General features: G+C 51.4%; 1 protein-coding gene across 20 annotated transcripts in view; it reads right to left on the bottom strand.

The window, feature by feature from the left end:
* Window positions 1-18,673, bottom strand: part of PITPNM2 (phosphatidylinositol transfer protein membrane associated 2) — a 129,877-nt gene that overhangs the window by 86,890 nt on the left and 24,314 nt on the right. Inside the window, exon 1 of one of the 20 annotated variants that reach the window (XM_017677967.3) lies at window positions 13,823-13,918. The exons of 18 other annotated variants lie outside the window; for them this stretch is intronic. The gene's annotated coding sequence lies outside the window, so the exon portion shown is untranslated. Of the gene's footprint in view, window positions 1-11,688; window positions 11,709-13,822; window positions 13,919-18,673 lie in introns of those variants that run through there. One more of the 20 variants, XM_073222556.1, reaches the window with a different exon arrangement.

The raw sequence follows: 18,673 nt of genomic DNA, 5'->3' as shown, positions 1-18,673 counted from the left end.
ACATAATCAAACGAATATTCATATTTTACCTGATTGTTTATAGTTCATAATGCGTGATCAAAACCGAAAGTTTCTATGATGACTGCCCTTGTACTGTTCACCATGTAAGAACTTATTCACTATGTAAGACTCTGTTCACCATGTAAGAACTTGTTCGTTATGCTTCAGAAGATCGGAGACTGACGAGAATTAGGCTTGGGGTGGATTAATGATTGTGCATTGGGCATTGACGCCCCTATACAGAATTTTACTGTTGTTAACAACCATTTGATCAATAAATATGAGAGATGCCCTCTCAAAAAAAAAAAAATAGGGAACATCAGTACCATTTGACCCAGGAATTCCACTCCTAGGAATTTACCCAAAGAATGCAAGTTCTTGGATTCAAAAAGACATATGCACCCCTATGTTTATCGCAGCACTATTTACAATAGCCAAGAAATGGAAGCAAACCTAAGTGTCCATCAGTAGATGAATGGATAAAGAAGATGTGGCACATACACACAATGGAATTTTTTTTATTATTTTGGTATCATTAATATACAATTACATGAGCAACACTGTGGTTACTAGATTCCCCCCATTATCAAGTCCCCACCACATACCCCATTACAGTCACTGTCCATCAGCATAGTAAGATGCTATAAAATCACTACTTGTCTTCTCTGTGCTATGCTGCCTTCCCCGTGCCCTGCTCCCTCTACATCATGTGTGGTAATCATAATGCCCCTTATCCCCCTTATCCCTTCCTTCCCCCCCATCCTCCCCAATCCCTTTCCCTTTGGTAACTGTTAGTCCATTCTTGGGTCCTGTGAGTCTGCTGCTGTTTTGTTCCTTCAGTTTTTGCTTTGCTCTTATACTCCACAGATGAGTGAAATCATTTGGTACTTGTCTTTCTCCACCTGGTTTATTTCACTGAGCATAATACCCTCTAGCTCCATCCATGTTGTTGCAAATGGTAGGATTTGTTTTCTTCTTATGGCTGAATGATATTCCATTGTGTATATGTACCACATTTTTTAAATCTATTCATCTACTGATGGACACTTAGGTTGCTTCCATTTCTTGGCTACACAACGGAATATTATTCAGCCATAAAAAGAAACAAATCCTACCATTTGCAACAACATGGATGGAGCTGGAGGATACGCTCAGTGAAAGAAGACAGGGAGAGAAGGACAAGTACCAAATGATTTCCCTCATTTGTGGAGTATAACAACAAAGCAAAACTGAAGGAACAAAACAGCAGCAGACTCAGAGACTCTAAGAAGGGACTAGAGGTTACCAAAGGGGAGGGGTTGGGGAGGGAGGGGTTGGGGAGGGAGGGAGATGGGGATTGCGGGGTATCATGATTAGTGCACATGGTGTGTGTGGGGTCACAGGGAAGACAGTGTAGCTCAGAAAAGACAAATAAGACTCTGGTGGCATCTTACTACACGGATGGACAGTGACTGCAATGGGGTATGGGAGGGGGGACTCGATAATATGAGTGAATGTAGTACCCACATTGTTTCTCATGTGAAAGCTTCATAAGAGTATCAGTAACACCTTAATAAAAGAGAGAAAGAAATCAAAAAAAAAAAAAAAAAAGGGAACATCAGTAAATGCTTCCTGAGTTCTGTGAACCACTCTAGAAAATTATTGAGCCTGGGAACCCCAACTTCATAGCCATGTTAGAAGGGCGAATATCCTGGGTACCCACCACCTGAAGTGCGGGTCATCTCACAGAACTGCCCTTGTACTATAGGGTCTGCACTGACTCCAGGTAGCTAGTGTCAGAATTGAAGTAACTTGTTGGATACCCACCTAGTGTCCACAGAGAACTGGAGAACTGTTTGGTTTGGAAAACTCATACATTTAGAGTCAGAAGTGTTGCTGAATGAGAAACATTCTGAGTGAGAAATATTCCCCATCTGAGAAACAAAGGACTTGGTCTTAAAGGCCTTTACAGGCTCTTGCTCTGACCTTAGCGATCTGCGCAAGCCTGGCACTGGACTTGGGTCTCACCCCGGCTCTTAAAAAATACCACGTCTTTCCCCAGAGGCAAGATCAGGACCACACAATCTCCCCTTTCTTCTCTCTGTTTATCAATATACATCACAGAGTCATAAATACATGAAAATATTTACATGACCAGAGTGACTCTGGTTCACTGAACAAACATATTTATCTTCCAGTCACACACTTTATAACTCACTTCTTTTTTTGGGGTGCTGGAACTGACAGCATGGCAGTAGAAGTAGCAGGCAGGGAAAAACAGCATGCAGGGAGACAGAGAGCCAGGCCCAACATCCTTTTACAGCCGGCTGATGGGGGTTAGAGCTCAGAAAGGCAGCCTGGGCCATAGGTAACCCCTTGGGAGCCTGTTATCTCAGCCTTAGACCTGGGCTACTAGCAGTGGTCAAGCTTTCTAGACAGTCACCTTTGGGGTAAAAAGGGGAGTTGTCAAGTCAGATCCAATGGATGGCCCCAGGCTGGCACAGGCTCCTCGCCAGCCCCTGCTGAGGGCAGCTCAGCACTGCCATCTTTAGAAATCTTACTTTCTCAAGCATGCATCTACATGTGCCCATCCTGGTTTTCAAGACAAAAAAATCTTTCAGGTACTTACTCAACAAAGCAAGACATCATGATATGCCACCAGCCTGCTCCCTCCTCCCCCAGCCTCCAGCCTGTCATTCACATGAAGTCAGAGAAAGCTTTTCTAATACATCAGAGCATGACATTACGCTGAGTAAAGCCCCTCAGTGCTCCCCTCTGGCTTTCAGGAGGACAGCCACGCTCCTCTGCCAGTGCACAGGCCCCAGACCTGGTTCCTTCCCTCTGCTCAGCCTGTCTTCCCAGCACACCCTCCAGCCAGGAAGCCGCAGTCAGGAACCCCCAGGCCTCCTCCGGCATCCTCGACTTTGATCAGGCTGTTCCCTCTGCCAGGAAAGAAGGCCCTCCACCACGCCCAACCCCGCCTCTTGAGTGGGGTAAACTTGGCATTCCACAGGGGTGAGTTCAAATGTCAGAGTCCCCAAGACCTTCCCCCGTGGGTGCTGAGCCACAGAAGTAGTCTCCTCCCCATACCGCCAGGCCCCTATCATCTCTACTGGCTCTGTTCCCTCCCGGTGGGGGCCAGAACCAACCCAACTCCACAGCCCCACAGCCCTCTGCTCCAAGCCCACAGTGAGAGCCGAATGGCAGGTCCACCCAAGCGGAGCCAACGTGGTCCTGTGATTCCCTTTGTCCTAAAACCCCAGAATAACTGTGGGCCTGGACTGGCAGTGCTCCATGCAACAGCTGCCCACTCCCCATCTGGGACAGCAAGCACACCAGGGCATTGCTTAGGTACACGGTATTAACAAATGTCACTTCTTGCACCAGGCCCTGCTTGCATGCTCCAGCTCTGGGCCTTTGTTCAACGAGGCCATGGAAGGTGAGCGGGCTTGTAGGAAGCCACTTCCCATAATTGGTGACTACATAGCCACAATATTTTATCATGGCGAGTTCACAGGATTCTTGCCGGCTTACCAACTTCAATCATTTCCTGTGAAAAGTGTCTCCGGGATCCATGTCCAGGTATCTGCTCCTGGCTAGTAGGAGGCAGTCAGAAGCAGGCAGAAAGGAAAATGGGGGAAGGCATGAGGAGGGGTAAAGGCCCAGGGAGTCTGGGCTCCCTCCTCCTGCAAGTCTAACCTAAACAAGGGTCACTAGGTACCGGCCTTAGCTGAGCAGTGAGGACCAGGCAGGCAGAAGATAAACAAGGCTGTGCTCTTTTCAGGAGGGTGGATCCAGGCAGGAGGAAGCAGAAGGACACAGACATTCGGCTCCATGGTGCTGCCCCATCAGCAGGCCCAGCGTGGGCCTAGAATCCCAAAGCCCAGCCCTTGTCTGCTGGCTGCTCCACAACAGGAGCCAGGGTGGGGAGCTGAGGAGCTGAGGATGGCTGGCCTGGGCCACTGTCCTTAGTATGTCCCTCCACATAGCTGTCTCCAGGACTCCTGCTGGGTACACAGGCCATTCCTCTTCATAAGCTACTAAGGATGCCAAGAGGGATGCTATAACTCTGCAGACCGCTTCTGTGCAAGGTTCCAACAGATCATATCCTCCTCCCACTTCTGCAGACCCTCCCTCCCTCCTCTAGCACCGGGCCTCCCAGGCACAAGGGTGCTTTGGGAGGGAGTCGGCAAGGAAATCTGTCTTTCCACACACTGCTCAGTGGTGGCGTGGCTGGGGAGGTGTTCTAGCAGACTTATTTATAGCCAAGCACCCCGACCGCAGGCTCTCCAGCACTGCCTGCCTCACTTGCCTGCCTGCCTGCCACTGGGGCTTTTCAATCCGCATCTATATTTATCCTCTGAAGCCGTTGGGATAATGGCAAGGACAGAAATAGCCTTGAAGACATTCACGTGAAGATGATGGGCAGGTCCTCAGCTCCCAGTCTGACCTCAGCCCTGCATCTGCTGCTTGGCAGTGGATAACAGGGAACAGCTGGATGGGGCCGGGAAGGCGGCTGAAGCCAGATGGGAGCAGCATAATCCCTCTTTCCCTGCTGGCCACTGTCCTCTGTAGTTATGTGGTAGAGAAGTGCAAAAGGATCGGAGCTACCGGACTGCCAGGGGACCAAAGGTGATACGATGTACTGACACATGTCAGCAAGTTCATCAGCTCAAGACACAATGGAGACTCAAAGGGAGTAGCACCAGGCCTCTGCCGATTCCTGGGCACACATTCACAGAAAACAGGTCACCGAACACCAAGGTTGCAGGGAGGCACCCTCCTGTCTCACCTCCTCACACCTGGATGCAGGTGTGGGGCTAACTGTGAAAGTGCGTGAGCCTTCTCCCCCTTACCTAGCCACTTTCCACCTCCTGGAAGAGAGGATGACTCAGACAACCTGGCCGGTCAGTGAAAAAGCCTTAGGGGCCACAAGGGGCCCACTTTTTCTGTTCAGCCTCAGCTCCTAGAAGTACTTGCCATTTGGGACAGGGGATAGACACACAGTAGAGCACTGAGTGCATTAATAGAGGGAGGCACAGAGTACAGCTGGAGCAGAGAAAAGGCAGGAGCTGACTGCCTGATGGGGAAGACTTCATAGAAAAGGAGGCATTTCAGCTGGGCTTTGAAGGATGCACAGGAGTTTACCAGGTGAGAAGAAGAAAGGCACAGGGAACAGCATGAGCCAATGCTTTTAATACTCAAAGTGCATAGTATGTTTGGGGAATAGCAAGAAGTCCCAGGAGGTAGAAGTGCAGGGTCAAGGGTGGTAAGATGGAGATCAGGCTGGGAAGGGGGTGATCAGGGCAAGCAACAAAATCAGGTGCTCTCTGACTTAGCCTCCCTGTCTTGGCAGCAAGTAGGCTGCCAGACTCTCCTGGTCCTCTGAGAACACCCAGTGCTGCCAGGGTGGGGAACTGCTGCTCTGCCAGGACTCCACTGGCAAGCCCACCTCCAGGTGTGCAAGCTGCCCATCTTTGTACCTGGGGACTGGCACGGCCTGGGGACTCCGTCACACCTGCAGCACTGGGGCTTCCGAGGAAGCCTTCCAAACACTGGGCTGGCTCTCTGTAGGGCTTCTGGTGCGGTTGGGTCTCCTTCCCAGTGACTGATCACAGAGCAGGAGCCAGGGTGCAGAGGCGGTCAGAGGCCAGTTACAGGGCTGGGTCTTGCCCCCCCCAGCACTGCTGCTTTTGAATTGCCCAAGCCACCCCCAAATCCAGAGGCCTGGCTCCACATGTTTCCTGTGTCCCTGGGTTTAATGCCCTAGGAGCTGGAGTTGTTCTGTGGCCTACCCCCAATCTCACAGAACCCATTGGCTGCTATGCTGCCTTCCACTAAGCCCCTATAGGTGAAGAAAGAGATTCCCAGGGGATGAGACACTGACAGCAGAGGGGGCTTTCCCCAGGGGTGATTGGAAGAATCAAAAGCACTAAAAAAGAGGGCACCCTGAGAAGCAAATTCGGCATCCTTTAAAACAGCACAGACAGCACCTACTATACTATAGAACAGCTAGTGCAGACATAGGATAATGCAGATATTCACTCACATAACCCTCAATACAACATGCAGTAAGCACTAATATTGTCCCCATTGCACAGATGAGGAAACTGAGGCTCAGAGAGGGGAAAGGACCACAGTCTCCCAGTCAGGATCTGAGCCCAGGCTGTGGGCTCTGAAGCCTACAGTAGCCGCCACACTACACAATGCTCCACACTAGTCATCATAATACATTAGACACTGAAAAATGGGCAGCCGCTCTGGAAAAGCCTCAAAGCTTCTCAAAACGTTAGACATAGAGTCACCACATGATTCAGCAACCCCATGCCTAGGTACACACTCAAGAGAAATGAGACACAGGTACATACAAAAACTTGTCACAAATGTTCACAGCAGCATTACGGCCAAAATGTGGGAAAGAAAGTTAATGTCTATCAACAGATAAATGGATAAATGAAATGTTATACACTCATACAATGGAAATGATTCAGCCATAAAAAAAGAATGAAGCTCTGACACCTGCTACACTGTGGATGGATTTCAAACACATGATGCTGAGTGTAAGAAGTTAGAAACCAAAGTGCACCTCCTGTAGGATTCCACTGACATGAAATGTCCAGAATAGGCAAATCCATAGACTCCAGACAGACTCGTGGTTGCCTAGGCTGGAAAAGGGAGTGATCACTGAGGAGTGTGAGGTTTCTTTCTGGACTGGTGAAATGTTCTAACGTTTTGTGATGATCACACAAGTCTCTTAATGTATGAAATACCATTGAACTGTACACTTTAAGTGGACAAATTGCATGCTATGTAAATTACATTTCAATCAAGTTGCTAAAAAAGACCCACCAAGCTTTATAAAACCAGAGGTGGACAAGCCAGGGTAATCAGGCAGGCAGAGCAGGGGAGTCCCTTCTGCCTGGGGGAGTGGCAGACTAGGTGGCCATGGTCACACGCCTGGCTTTCTGCTGGCTGGCTTTCTACCTCAGCAAGCCAGGCTGGTCTGTTTCCTGTGTCACACACAGGACTCAGGAGCTGGCACAGCCCCAGCCATTCTTTTATAAGGGAGAACTCTGAGGCCTAGCTGTCTCACCTAGGGCAGGTACACCCTCCAACACCTTCCTCTGCACTGTGCTTCCATAGCTCCAAGGTCTCAGGTTCCAGAAACCTCTCCTGACCTCACAGACAGGAGGGACTATTCGCTCGCATGCTCCTTGTCCCACACAGACAGGGATGGGAGAGCTCTGCAGGCTGGGTGCATGGCTGCCATCTCCAGGCAGCTGCAAGCCCTGGGAGCCACAGCCGACTCTGGCTGTTTGTCGGGGTAGGAAAGGAATACTTCTTTCTGTGGGAGGTGCTCTGCACTGGCTTTCTCATTTGCTCTCTCTCTTCTGCTCATGGTCTTTTCAAATCTAGGCCATCTTTGTGAGGTGCTTTAAGAGCTGAAGAAAACTCCCCTGTCCTCAGATGTCCCTCATGGTCATGAGCACGGGGCTGGCCCTGGGACAATCCATGATGTAGGAGTCCCTCTGCTGCTATACCGACTTGGCCTGCTTCTTGGTTCTGCTTAATGAACTTATTCACAGGGAAGAACCAGACAGTGAGTGCACAGCACGCTTCCCAGGAGGATTTCGAACTCAAACAAGAATGAGAAAGGGGTCCACTGGGCTGGAGGGCAGATGTGGCTGACACAGCCGATGTGGCTGACGTGGCCAAGGGAGCAAATGGGAGGAGGCGTGGCTCTCCTACCAGGCCCCTCAAAGCACAACCTGGATTTATCCTGACCTGCAGCATACAGCACAGCTCAGGTGAACAGGAGGTGCTGAATACATTTAGTTAAATGATCACCTGACCTCAGGCCTCTCTCTGCACCAGAACCCATCTCCTAGAAAGCACATTCTGTGGGGACAAGCTAACATCCCCTTTTCTAAGAGAGACTGATGCCAGAGGGGAGGTGTGAATCCTTAGCCCGGCCCCTGTGTGCAGGCACAGCACCCAACCTCAACTGTCCTAGAGGATGGGTCCAAACCTGAGACATGCCGGAGGAGCCTACAAAGTCCCCAGTGAGGCAGGCTGGAGCGCTGCAGCCAGGGCCACGGCCAGCAAGGACGGGTGGGCCTGCAGTGGGCAGGAGGGGACTGAGTGGGCTGGAGGGAAGACACGCCTGACTTCCTCAAGGCAGGGAGCTTACCCAGGGTTCCTTAGCTGACCCCCAACCTCCTCTGGCCTCTAAGGAGACTCCCATAGAAGGACAGGGGCTGGCAGGACTTCAGCAGCCTGGCCTCTGGGCACCACATTCTTATTGGCCCCGTCCTGGGCTCACCCATGGTCATCAGGATTCAACCAAAGCAAAGGGCGGCGAGAGCCATTTCTGGAGACAGCCTATAAACCAATCAATGGGAGCAATTTCCCAGTTGTCACCCCTCAACAGTGCATTTACTGTGGTGGGGACGGGTTAAGTTAAAAGCTGAGAGAAAAATCCAACTGGACTTACCCCTCTCTGGCCTACAGAGTCAACTTCTCCAAAGAGAGCAAAAGCAGACTTCTCTTTATTTCTGTAGGCAATCCTCCAGTGGAGGAGCCTAAAGATGACACCAACTTCACAGGTATCATTCTGCATCTCGAGGGCCACAAGTGACCTTAACGTCGGTCATTAGAGCAGGCTTGCAAACTAAAAAAAGCCACCTGTCCATTCTCCCTTCACAGAGATGCACGGCATGAAAAGCAAGGCTGCGTCTCAGTGAGTACCAATAGCTTCAGCCTGTGGCTGGGTCATTGCTTAAGTGAAACCTCTTCTTGGTGACACATTGTAGAGTGGTGAGATCCCGTTCCCCCACCAACCCTCCTTGTATTACCAGAGATGAATTATGGACTTTGAAACAGACCACCTTGGTGTATAAAAGGTCTCCAGCTTTTGTTCGCTGGGGTAGCTGGTGGCTGCAGAGGCTGTTTACTGCTCATCCTCGGACAGCTATCTTCTGAGCGTGGACAGCTCCCTGCACATGCCTCAAATATGATCGTATTATCCACTGTCACAGAGGCACTCTTGGCTCGCATGTCTTTCGCCTGAACTGCTAGCTCCTTCAGGGCAAGAGCATTTTGTCTTTGGCCTGCCAGTGAGTTTAAGCTCAATAAGATTTTCAATAAAATGTACAGGTGCATTGACTCTGCCCAAGAACTCAGGCATGGCCATCAACACCCCAGTTCCACAGAGGTCTGAATGCTGGCCCAGAGAGAACCAGTAAAAGCCTAGGGCACTCCATGCAAAACCATACTTCCTGCCCACCAGCAGAGTCGACGAGGACCCCATAGTCAGCTGCATGTCTGGGGCCAGGCCGTCTTCCTTGGGTCTCCTCACAAAGCTTTCCGTCATTTCAGTTACAAAACACTGGGCCCTGGGGTCAGAAGCCTGAGTCTTGGCTCTGCAGCCAACCAGCATGCCAGCTGACTTCAGACAATTAACTCCCTTTGCTGAGCCTCAGTTTCCCCTCAGTCTAAATGAGAAGATTGGGCTGGATCTCTTGGGTCCTGCAAAGTTCTCAAAGATTTTGTTTTTTAAAGTCCACCCAACAGAGGTCACCAGTTCATCAGTGATCCCTTTAGTGATCCTCTTTTAACACATATGTGGAGCCCAGCTCCCTCAGCCACTCCCCTGCAGCCATGCTGGTCCAGCGGCTACTACCTCGCAACATGGCCATCATGTCCCCGCTGGTCTCCCTGCTTCCTCTGTTTGCCCCATTCAGTCTGTTCTGGACACAGCAGCCAGAAACCATCCTTTCAAAATACAGGTGGGATCCTGGCCCTTCCGTGTTCAAATTCTTCCCAGCCCCACATCAGGGCCAAAGTCCTGACAAGACCTATGAGGCCCTGCGGGATGCGGCTCTCAGTCCTTCTCTACTTTCTCCCCTGCTGCTCTCTCTTCTCTCGCTCTGGCTTCTTGAACATTCTGGGCAAGCTCCTACCTCAGGGTCTGCACAGGCTGTCTCCTTACCTCCTTCAGGCCTTCGCTTGAGGGGCTTTCTCTTCCCTCATTTATTTAGTTTTGATCACCATCAACACACTCACATCCCTTAACTGCAGACTTGTTTACTGTATGTGTACCGTCCCTAAAATATAGATACAGGGGGGCCAGAATTTTCAATGTTGTATAACCCTTTATACCCAGCTCCCCGAGTAGCAGGTACTCATTAAATGTGTTGAATGACTATTTTTTGATCATTATGGACTCAGCCATGCTGCTAAAATGAACAGTCTCGGGCCATATAACTGTCCAGCTTGAATGGCATCATCTCAGGAGTCCCTGCGAGAATCCAAGCTCTGGACACGGCCTCCAGGAATCAAAGTGATTGTTTTCAGCAGGCTCACGCTCAGGAAGTGTGTGGAGGAACAAAGCAAGGAGAAGACCAGGAACCCTGGTGGGACCCAGCCCCTGGGAGCTGTGAGGCCAGTTCACAAGCAAACGCTTCCAGGTGCCCCCATGCTGGGCAGGACGAGGTCAGCTATGGGCTCTGTTAGTGCACTGGACACCTGGCCTGGGGGAGTCCAGGAAGAGACTCAAGCTGTGGGCTCTTCCTCAGAACCAAGGGAAGCGGGGGTAGGCTACCAGAAGGAGGCTGCCAGTGCTGGGAGCCTGTAGGCAGCGGAGCCCCCAGTCCTGCTCACCAGGGCAGAGGCAGTGCCATGCACCAGAGCCTAGGCCAGCCTCTTGCCCCGGCCCTGCCAGTCCTGGAGTGCATGAGCTGAGCACACCTGAGCCTGGCTCCCTGAAAACCATGTGTGCCTCTGTGAGCCTCAGCAAGTGACCAGGAGCAAGGACTGAAACAAAAGCTAGAGAAATGCAGGTTCTGCCACTGGATAGATAGGGCACGCTTTCAGACAGACGTGTACCACCTGAGCAGGGAGCGGGTGCACAGAGGCTGGGGAGAAGAGGAAGAACAGGTACACTGAAGGCCAGAATTCAGCAGCACAGTGAGACCATACACAGAAGGGGAGGGACAGGTCATCTCAGGGAAAGCCCCCTCCTCGCCCTACCCTGGGTCCTGGGCAGGGTTGGCTGTGCATCAAGGCACCATGCCAACAAATGAAAAGTGGCCAGGAGAAGTCAGGAAGGGACATGAGGGGGACATCAGATCCTTCCCAGCTCCCTCCCAGGTGCTGTGCGGAGAGAGCAGAGGGACTCAGGACAAGCTCTTTGCACTGCAGGAAGCTGGCAGCATCTCTGCCCCATGACATGTCCTGCAGCCGCCTGCTCACTGTGTGCTCTGGCCCCTCGTGTGTGCGGCCTACAGCCTGGCTACAATCTAAGAATTATGATCTTCATCATAGAACTATAAACCCCAGGGAACAGGCAGCCAGCCTCCCAACTAGGCTGGAGCGTTAAGCTTCCTCAGGTGCAGGAGAGAAGCCCCCATCCCCCCCGCAGCCTCCACCCTGGTGGGAGGCGGGAGACCAGTGTGGGTGCTGGGGATGGAAAGTATGTGTCAGCTGTTGCTATGACCTGAGGTCCCACCCATGTCACCAGCCCTCTTCCTCTTCAGGAGACAGTGACCTTGCTGAGGCCTCAGCAGAGACAATGACAGGAAGCGCCCTCCCAGGACGCTGGAGTCAGGAAGGAAGTGATCCACTCTGAGCCTGGGCCTGGGACCCTTCTGCTAAGACCCCTCCCCAAGGACATCGAGATTAACAGCAAATGATAGAAGCTCTGCTCACCTGCTCAGAGTGGCAACCACCTTCAACTTTTGGGGACGGGGGCTTGAGGGCAGATGTTCCCCGTGGCTGGGACCCCCTCTTTGAAACAGATCCTCCTCATGGATTGCCCCTGCCTCTGGGTCACGCAGGTGCAGAAGACAGCCAGGCTACACTGAGAAAACGACTCTGGCTACCCCCTGCCCTGTACCCACCCCGCCCCCACCTTCTGGAAGAAAGGGCTCTATGTTCCTTTGGAGCCAGAAGCGCCTCTAAAAATAAACCCTGCTCCTTAAGCCCTTTCCTCCCTTAGCCCCCTGCAGAGGAGAGGAGGAGACAGGACATTCTCAGGGGCTCTGGGAAGGGCTGCCTCTCTCCATGCCCTGACTCTTGCCATCCAGGGCCTGGTGGTCTCGATGCCTCCAGGTAACAGCTACAGGATCCCAGGAAGAGCTCAGGAGCTTGTCAGAGTGATCCTGACCTTCCACTCTGGTACAATGTTGACTGTTGTCTGGGCAACTGGGGTATAAACTCCAAGTGGGCAGGGACTTAGTCTGTTTTGTTTCAGCTGCATCCTTGGCACCTAGAATAGTACCTGGTCCATACTAAGTGCCTGTAAATATCTCTGGGTAATGAGTAAAGCAAAGGAATTCTTGAGAACATGCAGGGTCTAAGTGAGGACCCCAGGTAAGGTGAACCACACACCATCTCTAAAACCACAGAACTTGGCAAATAGCTGTTAGGAAGGAAAAGACACCCCCCCCTGTAGAAAAAGCAATGGGAAACTCAGGGCCTGTGGGAGCAGGTCCACTTGGAGTGATGCATTTACCAGTGCTGAGGCCCTGCAGGCAGAGAAGTACTCTCCAGCTGGCCAGCAGGGCACCAGGTGGCAGCCACATCAGCCCTCCGCCACACCTGCCCCCCACCGCTGAGACACCTTGGAGAGTGAATTAAAACAAAAACGGCAAAACAACATACAACAAAGCACTCAACCTTCTTAGCACTTGGAGGCCTTTTCACAGGAACTGAAAAGAATGAGCAATGAGGGAAGAAAACAGCCCAGGCTGCCAACGTGGGGACAGGGGTGGGAGCACTGGAGGATCAGAGGAAGGGCTTCCCTGGAGCCAGGCCACAAGGAAGGACAGGGTCTGGACACCATCCTGTGGGAAAGTCCCAGACATATTCGGAAAATCATGCCGTGTGCATCAGGGTCTAGACTTGGGGTCTAATATCAAGCCCACCACTGACCAAACTGTGTGACCTTGAGCCAGATACTTGCCATCCCTGAGCCTCGGCTCCCCTGTGTAAAAGGGGATCATCATGGCTCCTGTACAGGCTATGGGTGCCTAGCAGAGCCAGTGTGTGTATTGCCCACAGCCCAGTGGACACAGCAGAAGCTGGGACACTAGTGCTCCCTGCCCACCTGCCTCTGCCCATTAGGCTGGCTTCCCCCAAAGCTCAAACCAACTGACTGGTATCCAGGGAGAAGGGTTCACTGGAGTTCAGAAGAAGAAAAGGCCGTATCACTTCACCTCTTCCACCCACAAGGACCCTGGTGTGAAAGAAAGGAGACAGGCTGAGGCCTGTGTCTGAGACACGAAATGGAGGGGGATGGACAAAAAGCCCAGGAGGACCCAGGGCGGGAGAGGAGGAGCTGAATATGGGAGACTCAACACCTCATCCTGAGGCCACCACTGCCTCTGTAGAGGGCCTTGTCACACATACCCCAGTCTCAGCTTCTCATCCAGGGAGACGGTTGCATGAAAACACACGCACAGTTGTTTCTATGTCTCTGACCACGGCTCATGGGGAACAGGGCAAGGCCAGGTACACCCCCAGCCCCTCACTGCTGCCGGACCAGCTCCTGTCCTGCCCTGTGTACCAGGGGTCAGAAGGCCAGGCTGAGCCGGGGATGTCCAGAGAGAGAAGCACGCCAGGGCACACTACAGAGTGCTGAGTGACAAGGGCCAACCGAGCTTTTACTGCACCTGGAGTCTAAAGCTACCAGAGACAGAGCATCAGTCCTTCCTACTTAGTGAAGAGCGGTCAATATTTGCAAGAAGCAGGATCTATTAATACGATCTACCTGCATTACTCAGACAACATCAGATCTTTAAGGAGAAGCATCTCCAACTGCAAAGCCGGTGGGGATCCTTACCTGTGCATTGTTGTGAGAAAGCTTGTCTTTGTCCTGCTGATGCAGGAGGAGGAGGGGTGGCTCGCTAGGCCCACAGAAGGGCATCAATGACCTGGACGCACATGCCAGCATCCTGCAGGGACAAGCCCAGTGGGGAGGAGATGAGACACCTGGCCACTCTGAGGGCACAGCACAACCCCACTAGGAAATCCATGAGGCCAGGCCTCATCCTGAGCCATACCCAGAGTCCTGAATCCAGAGTGCAGAGGGGAAGACAGGGAGGCCTGGTGGAAGGCATCTTCACTGGAGAAGGGAACCAGGCCAGGATGCACTGCCTAGGGCTCCTCCCGCTTAGGAAGACCGCTCAGGGATGCAGGTCCATGCTCCAGCACACGCAGGAGCTGCTTTAGAGGCCCAGAGTTCTCGGCACAATCCAGAGGCTTTCCACCCAGCACCCTTTGGGACTCCCTCCAGCTCCAGAGGGGACGCTGGTGGGGGAGCAGGAAACAGCAGCCTGGCATTCTTGGTCAGCAGCCTGATGCCCAGGTGAGTCAGCACCCTGGAGTGATGCCACTGACCCTCCCGTCAAGTCCCTGCAGTTGAACAGTGAAGAAGGTGGAGAAATGGATTTCAGGGGAGCCCCTGGTACAGTCAGTCTATGAGACGACAGAAAAAAATTCACAGGCACAGCTAAACCTGCCACCCAGCCCAGGGCTCCCACCAGGACAGAGATGCCCCAGTGGCCCATACCTGCAGCTCAATCTACACTCATGTTTGTTGAAACATTTGGGAGCTGTGTCCCTGTGCCCAGGAAGCAAACAGCAGCCCCGCAGACGTTCCAGGGACCACAACCCTGCAGGCTGCAGGGGCTGCAATTACTCCACAACCAGTCCCCAGCTCTGGAGCAGCCCTACCCCAAGGGCTGAGGCCAGACACCAGGGGCTCCAGGGACATAAACCCGTACCTAGAAGGGCCCAGCAGTCTCAGTAGAGGTAAAAGTAAAATAAGAGGGGAGTTTCATGGTGGCCCCAGATAACGAAAGTGATAAACTGCCAAATGAGTTCAGAAGAGAGGGAAACTATAACTGGAAACTCAGGGCACTGGGAGATGTGGCTGCAAGCCAAGGGGCTGGCCTGTCACACACCCATCTGATTCTGCAGACTCTTCTTGGGATGGGGCCTGCCAGGGCTGGGGCTGCATCTCTGCTCTGTGCCTGCCCCTCCTGTCCACAGCCACACAAACACCCCAACATGTATCCTGGACCTCCAACAAATAGCAGGTCCCGGGCATCCCAGGTTCCAGTCCCCAGGCCCTCCAGCTTCTCTCCTCCCCATCCCACCACATCCCACCACTCCCCTGCTGCGCCCAGCCTTAGCATGTCCTGCTTTCTCATCCTGTTTCGTGGCTTTCATCACAGCACCTCCAGCCTGGGTGTGAGATGAGGGGAGTCTCCCCATGTTACAGGTGAGGAGCCCCGCCGAGCGGGCTGGGCTCTGCCATGGTAACATGCCAGTTGATGGCAAGCCAGATTTTGCAGGCCAGCCCCGCTCTACTCCCCTGCATAGCCTCTCCCTGGGTGAGAAGGTCATCTCTGACTCACACCTAGCAGCATGAGATCCTCAGGGGCCACGGGGGAAAATGCACGCTCCTCACAGAGGGGAAATTATTTTTCTGACAAAAAAGCATTTAAAATCCCTAAGGTGAATGCAGGGTCAGCTCCAGGAGCAAGACAACTCCTTGAGGAACAGACCTCAGGGGCAGGCAGCAAAACGTTTCTGGACTGAAGTGGGAAGATGCTGCCAGGTGACTCAGGTTTCCTCCTGTGACCCCTTGGACACAGGATGAGAAGCAAACCAGCCTTGTCCCCAAGGGAAAATGAGAAAATAAACCACCAGTCCTTGCTGAGATTGGCTGCATGTGTGTTACATGCACACCTGCACTTGAGGTCCTGGGTCTCTGGTTCTAGTTCTAAACAATACATGCGTGTTGCTGTTCATCAGGAACAAAAAGAAGACATTTTATTCCCTCAAGTTTCCCTCCCAGTTTTACTGAGATATATGACAAGTAAAACTGTAATATATGTAAAGAGACACTTAACACATTGTGAAAGCATTCCTAACACTGAGTTAATGAAATCACCCATCCCCTCCAAAAGTGACCTTTGTTTTGGGGGGTGGGAGTGTAAGAACACTTAAATTCTACTCTCTTATCAAATTTCAATTATATAATAATGTTATCAACTAGTCATCATGTTATTAAGCTTTAATTCTGAATCTCCAATATGCCTCTTGAATGATTTGGAAGATTGCAGGGGGTAAAAAGCAATGGAAAATAAAATAAAACCAACCTTTGGAGACATGAACAACAGTAGTCAGAATTGCTTTCCTGAAAATCTTTCAGATCCCTGTTTCAGTCAGTGGACATGAATTAATAAGTGAATCTGTCTCTCTATACAATTTCTATTAATAGAGTATCAGTCTCTCCTTATCCCCACTAAATAAATGTCAAACAAACACTTAAAGAATACCAGTTTGATGGGGTGCCAAACTACTGGCTTGCCCAGACATCTGCATGCCTCAAGCTGGCCCTGGTTGGAAGCACGAGCTCCAAATGTGTGGGTTGTGAGACTGGAGTTAAATAGTTGTTTCTACCCCTGTTGACATGGAGACCGTGTGGCCAGGGGCTATGGAGAGGGGAAAGAGGGAAAGATGCAAAAGGTAGTGGGGCCATAGCTAGTCATCCAGGTTGCTGGCAACGGGCTGAGCAGCACCTTTGATGCCATATGAAGCCATGGCTCTAATTTTCTGTTTCACTGAGATATAACTTATATGCCATAGAAGTCAGCCTTTCAAAGCAGACAAATCAGTAGTTGAGCACATTCACAAGGCTGCACAACCACCAATGTAGAGCATTTCCATTCCCCCAAAAAATAAACTCTATACTCTCTTCCCCAGCCCCTAGCAACCACCAGTCTGCTTTCCATCTCTGTGGATTTGCTTGTTCTGGACACTTCATATGAATGGAATACTACAATACGGAGCCTTTTGCATCTGCTTCCCTCACTCAACATCATGTCTTCAAAGGGCATCCATGTTGTGGCAGGGGTCAGGGCCTCATTCCTTTTTTTTTTTAAAGCTGAATCATATTCCGTTGAGTGGACAGACCGTGTTTTATTTATCCCTTCATCTGTCCTTTGGCATTTGGGCTGCTTGCACTTTTTGGCTCTTAGGAGTAGTGCTATTGTGAAAATGTTTGTACAAATTTTTATGTGGACATGTGTTTTTAATTCTTTTGGATCTAATACTAGTAGTTACTGATTTTTTTCAATAAAATAATATAAGACAACCAATACATCTGTATTTTTGAAAAGATAAAAGGGGGCAGGGTGAGAGTGCGTGTCTCTCTGCCCCTGTTCCCTGGCACCCAAGAGTCAAACACCAGCTTTGGTTCATTTTCCTAGAGACAGCATACACAGACACAGCCTGTTGCACTTTAAAAGATTGCTTGCAGGGAGGAAACCTGGGACCAGATGAAACTGAAATCAACTTAGTTATGTTCTGGAGAGAGCACAGGGTCCAGGAGAGTTCCATCTCTGCTCCTAGGAGGCTGCTGGGTTGGAGGAAAGGCGACCTAAGTGGCTGAGAAGAGGAGGCGGCCAGTCTGTCATCTGGCTCGGCCATCTCTCAGCTATGTGGCCTTGAGCAACCTAAGCCCGTGTGCTTACCTCCCTAGGACTCAGTTTCGCTATGTGTAAGAGGGTGCTGACCCTGTTACTGACCTCAGAGAACCACAATGAAGAGCCAATGAATCTACAAAGGCCAGCACTCAGCCCTACACAGCACACAGTAAGTGCACGGCATTTGCTGCCATGTAACTGCTACCCACCTCACCGCCTGGCCTGACCCTCAGTTTCCCCACCTGGAAAGTGGAGGTAGGCCGCTGCTACACACAGTTGTGGTGTGAACATACGAGAGTCCTGGAGGAGGGCCCGAGTGCCACCATTTCTGAGGAGCAGTGTTCTGGGAAGGTCAGAGTGGCTGTGTAGTGTCCCCACGTCCTCACATCCCCAACTGGCGATAGCACCCTACCCAGGAGATGCCTGGGCTCCCACTTGCTCAGTCTCCCATAGCCCTGACCTCTACTAGAGCTGAGTTCTCACACCTGCCCTCCCCCAAGCAGAGAAAGAACCTGTGTCTTGGCCTCCACGCCTTGGGCCAGTTGGCTGGATGTCTGATTTCTTTCCCTTTAACCCCCCTTCCGGATCCTTCACTCTGCTTTCTCAACAGGCACTTTCCTCAGCAGCTGAGCATCCCTCTCTGAAGCACCAGACTGTTAGAGGCAGCAGGGAAACCCTTAGAGACCTTCAAAGTGGAGAGGCCTCAAGTGAGGAAGGAAGCATTAGTAGGGCCATCAGAAAGCTGTTAGGAGCGATTTTTCTCCCAGCTGGCAAAAGGCAGAAAGCAGCCTGCAGGAGAGACCCAGGCCTGGGAGGGCAAAGCAGGGAAAAGACACTGCACAATGCTTCCTTGGGTGCGCAAAAGCTCCTGGGGGAGAAAACCCAGCACGGCGTGCACACACACACACATGCACACACACACACATACACATGTACACACCAAAAAGGAGAAATTCTTAGCCTGCAGCAGTTGGTAGCATTATGTAAAATTCCAAGCCCACAAAAATATCATTTGGATGATAAAAAGTTAAATTTAGCTGAGCACAGAGTGACTAATACTATGAGAGAGACGGCACCCCCAGTTGCCTGGAGCTGATACAGCTGGCTTTTAGAAACTTTTGACAAGTAACCAGGGCCTGGTGCGGCACAGAATAACAGATTATGTAATAAGAGGAGCAGCCATTAGCAATACAAAG

This window comes from Manis javanica, chromosome 15 (assembly GCF_040802235.1).
Source record: "Manis javanica isolate MJ-LG chromosome 15, MJ_LKY, whole genome shotgun sequence".
In the NCBI taxonomy this organism is placed as follows: Eukaryota; Metazoa; Chordata; class Mammalia; order Pholidota; family Manidae; genus Manis; species Manis javanica.
The sequence above is the reverse complement of the archived record's forward strand: the minus strand, read 5'-3'. Positions and strand labels throughout refer to the sequence as shown.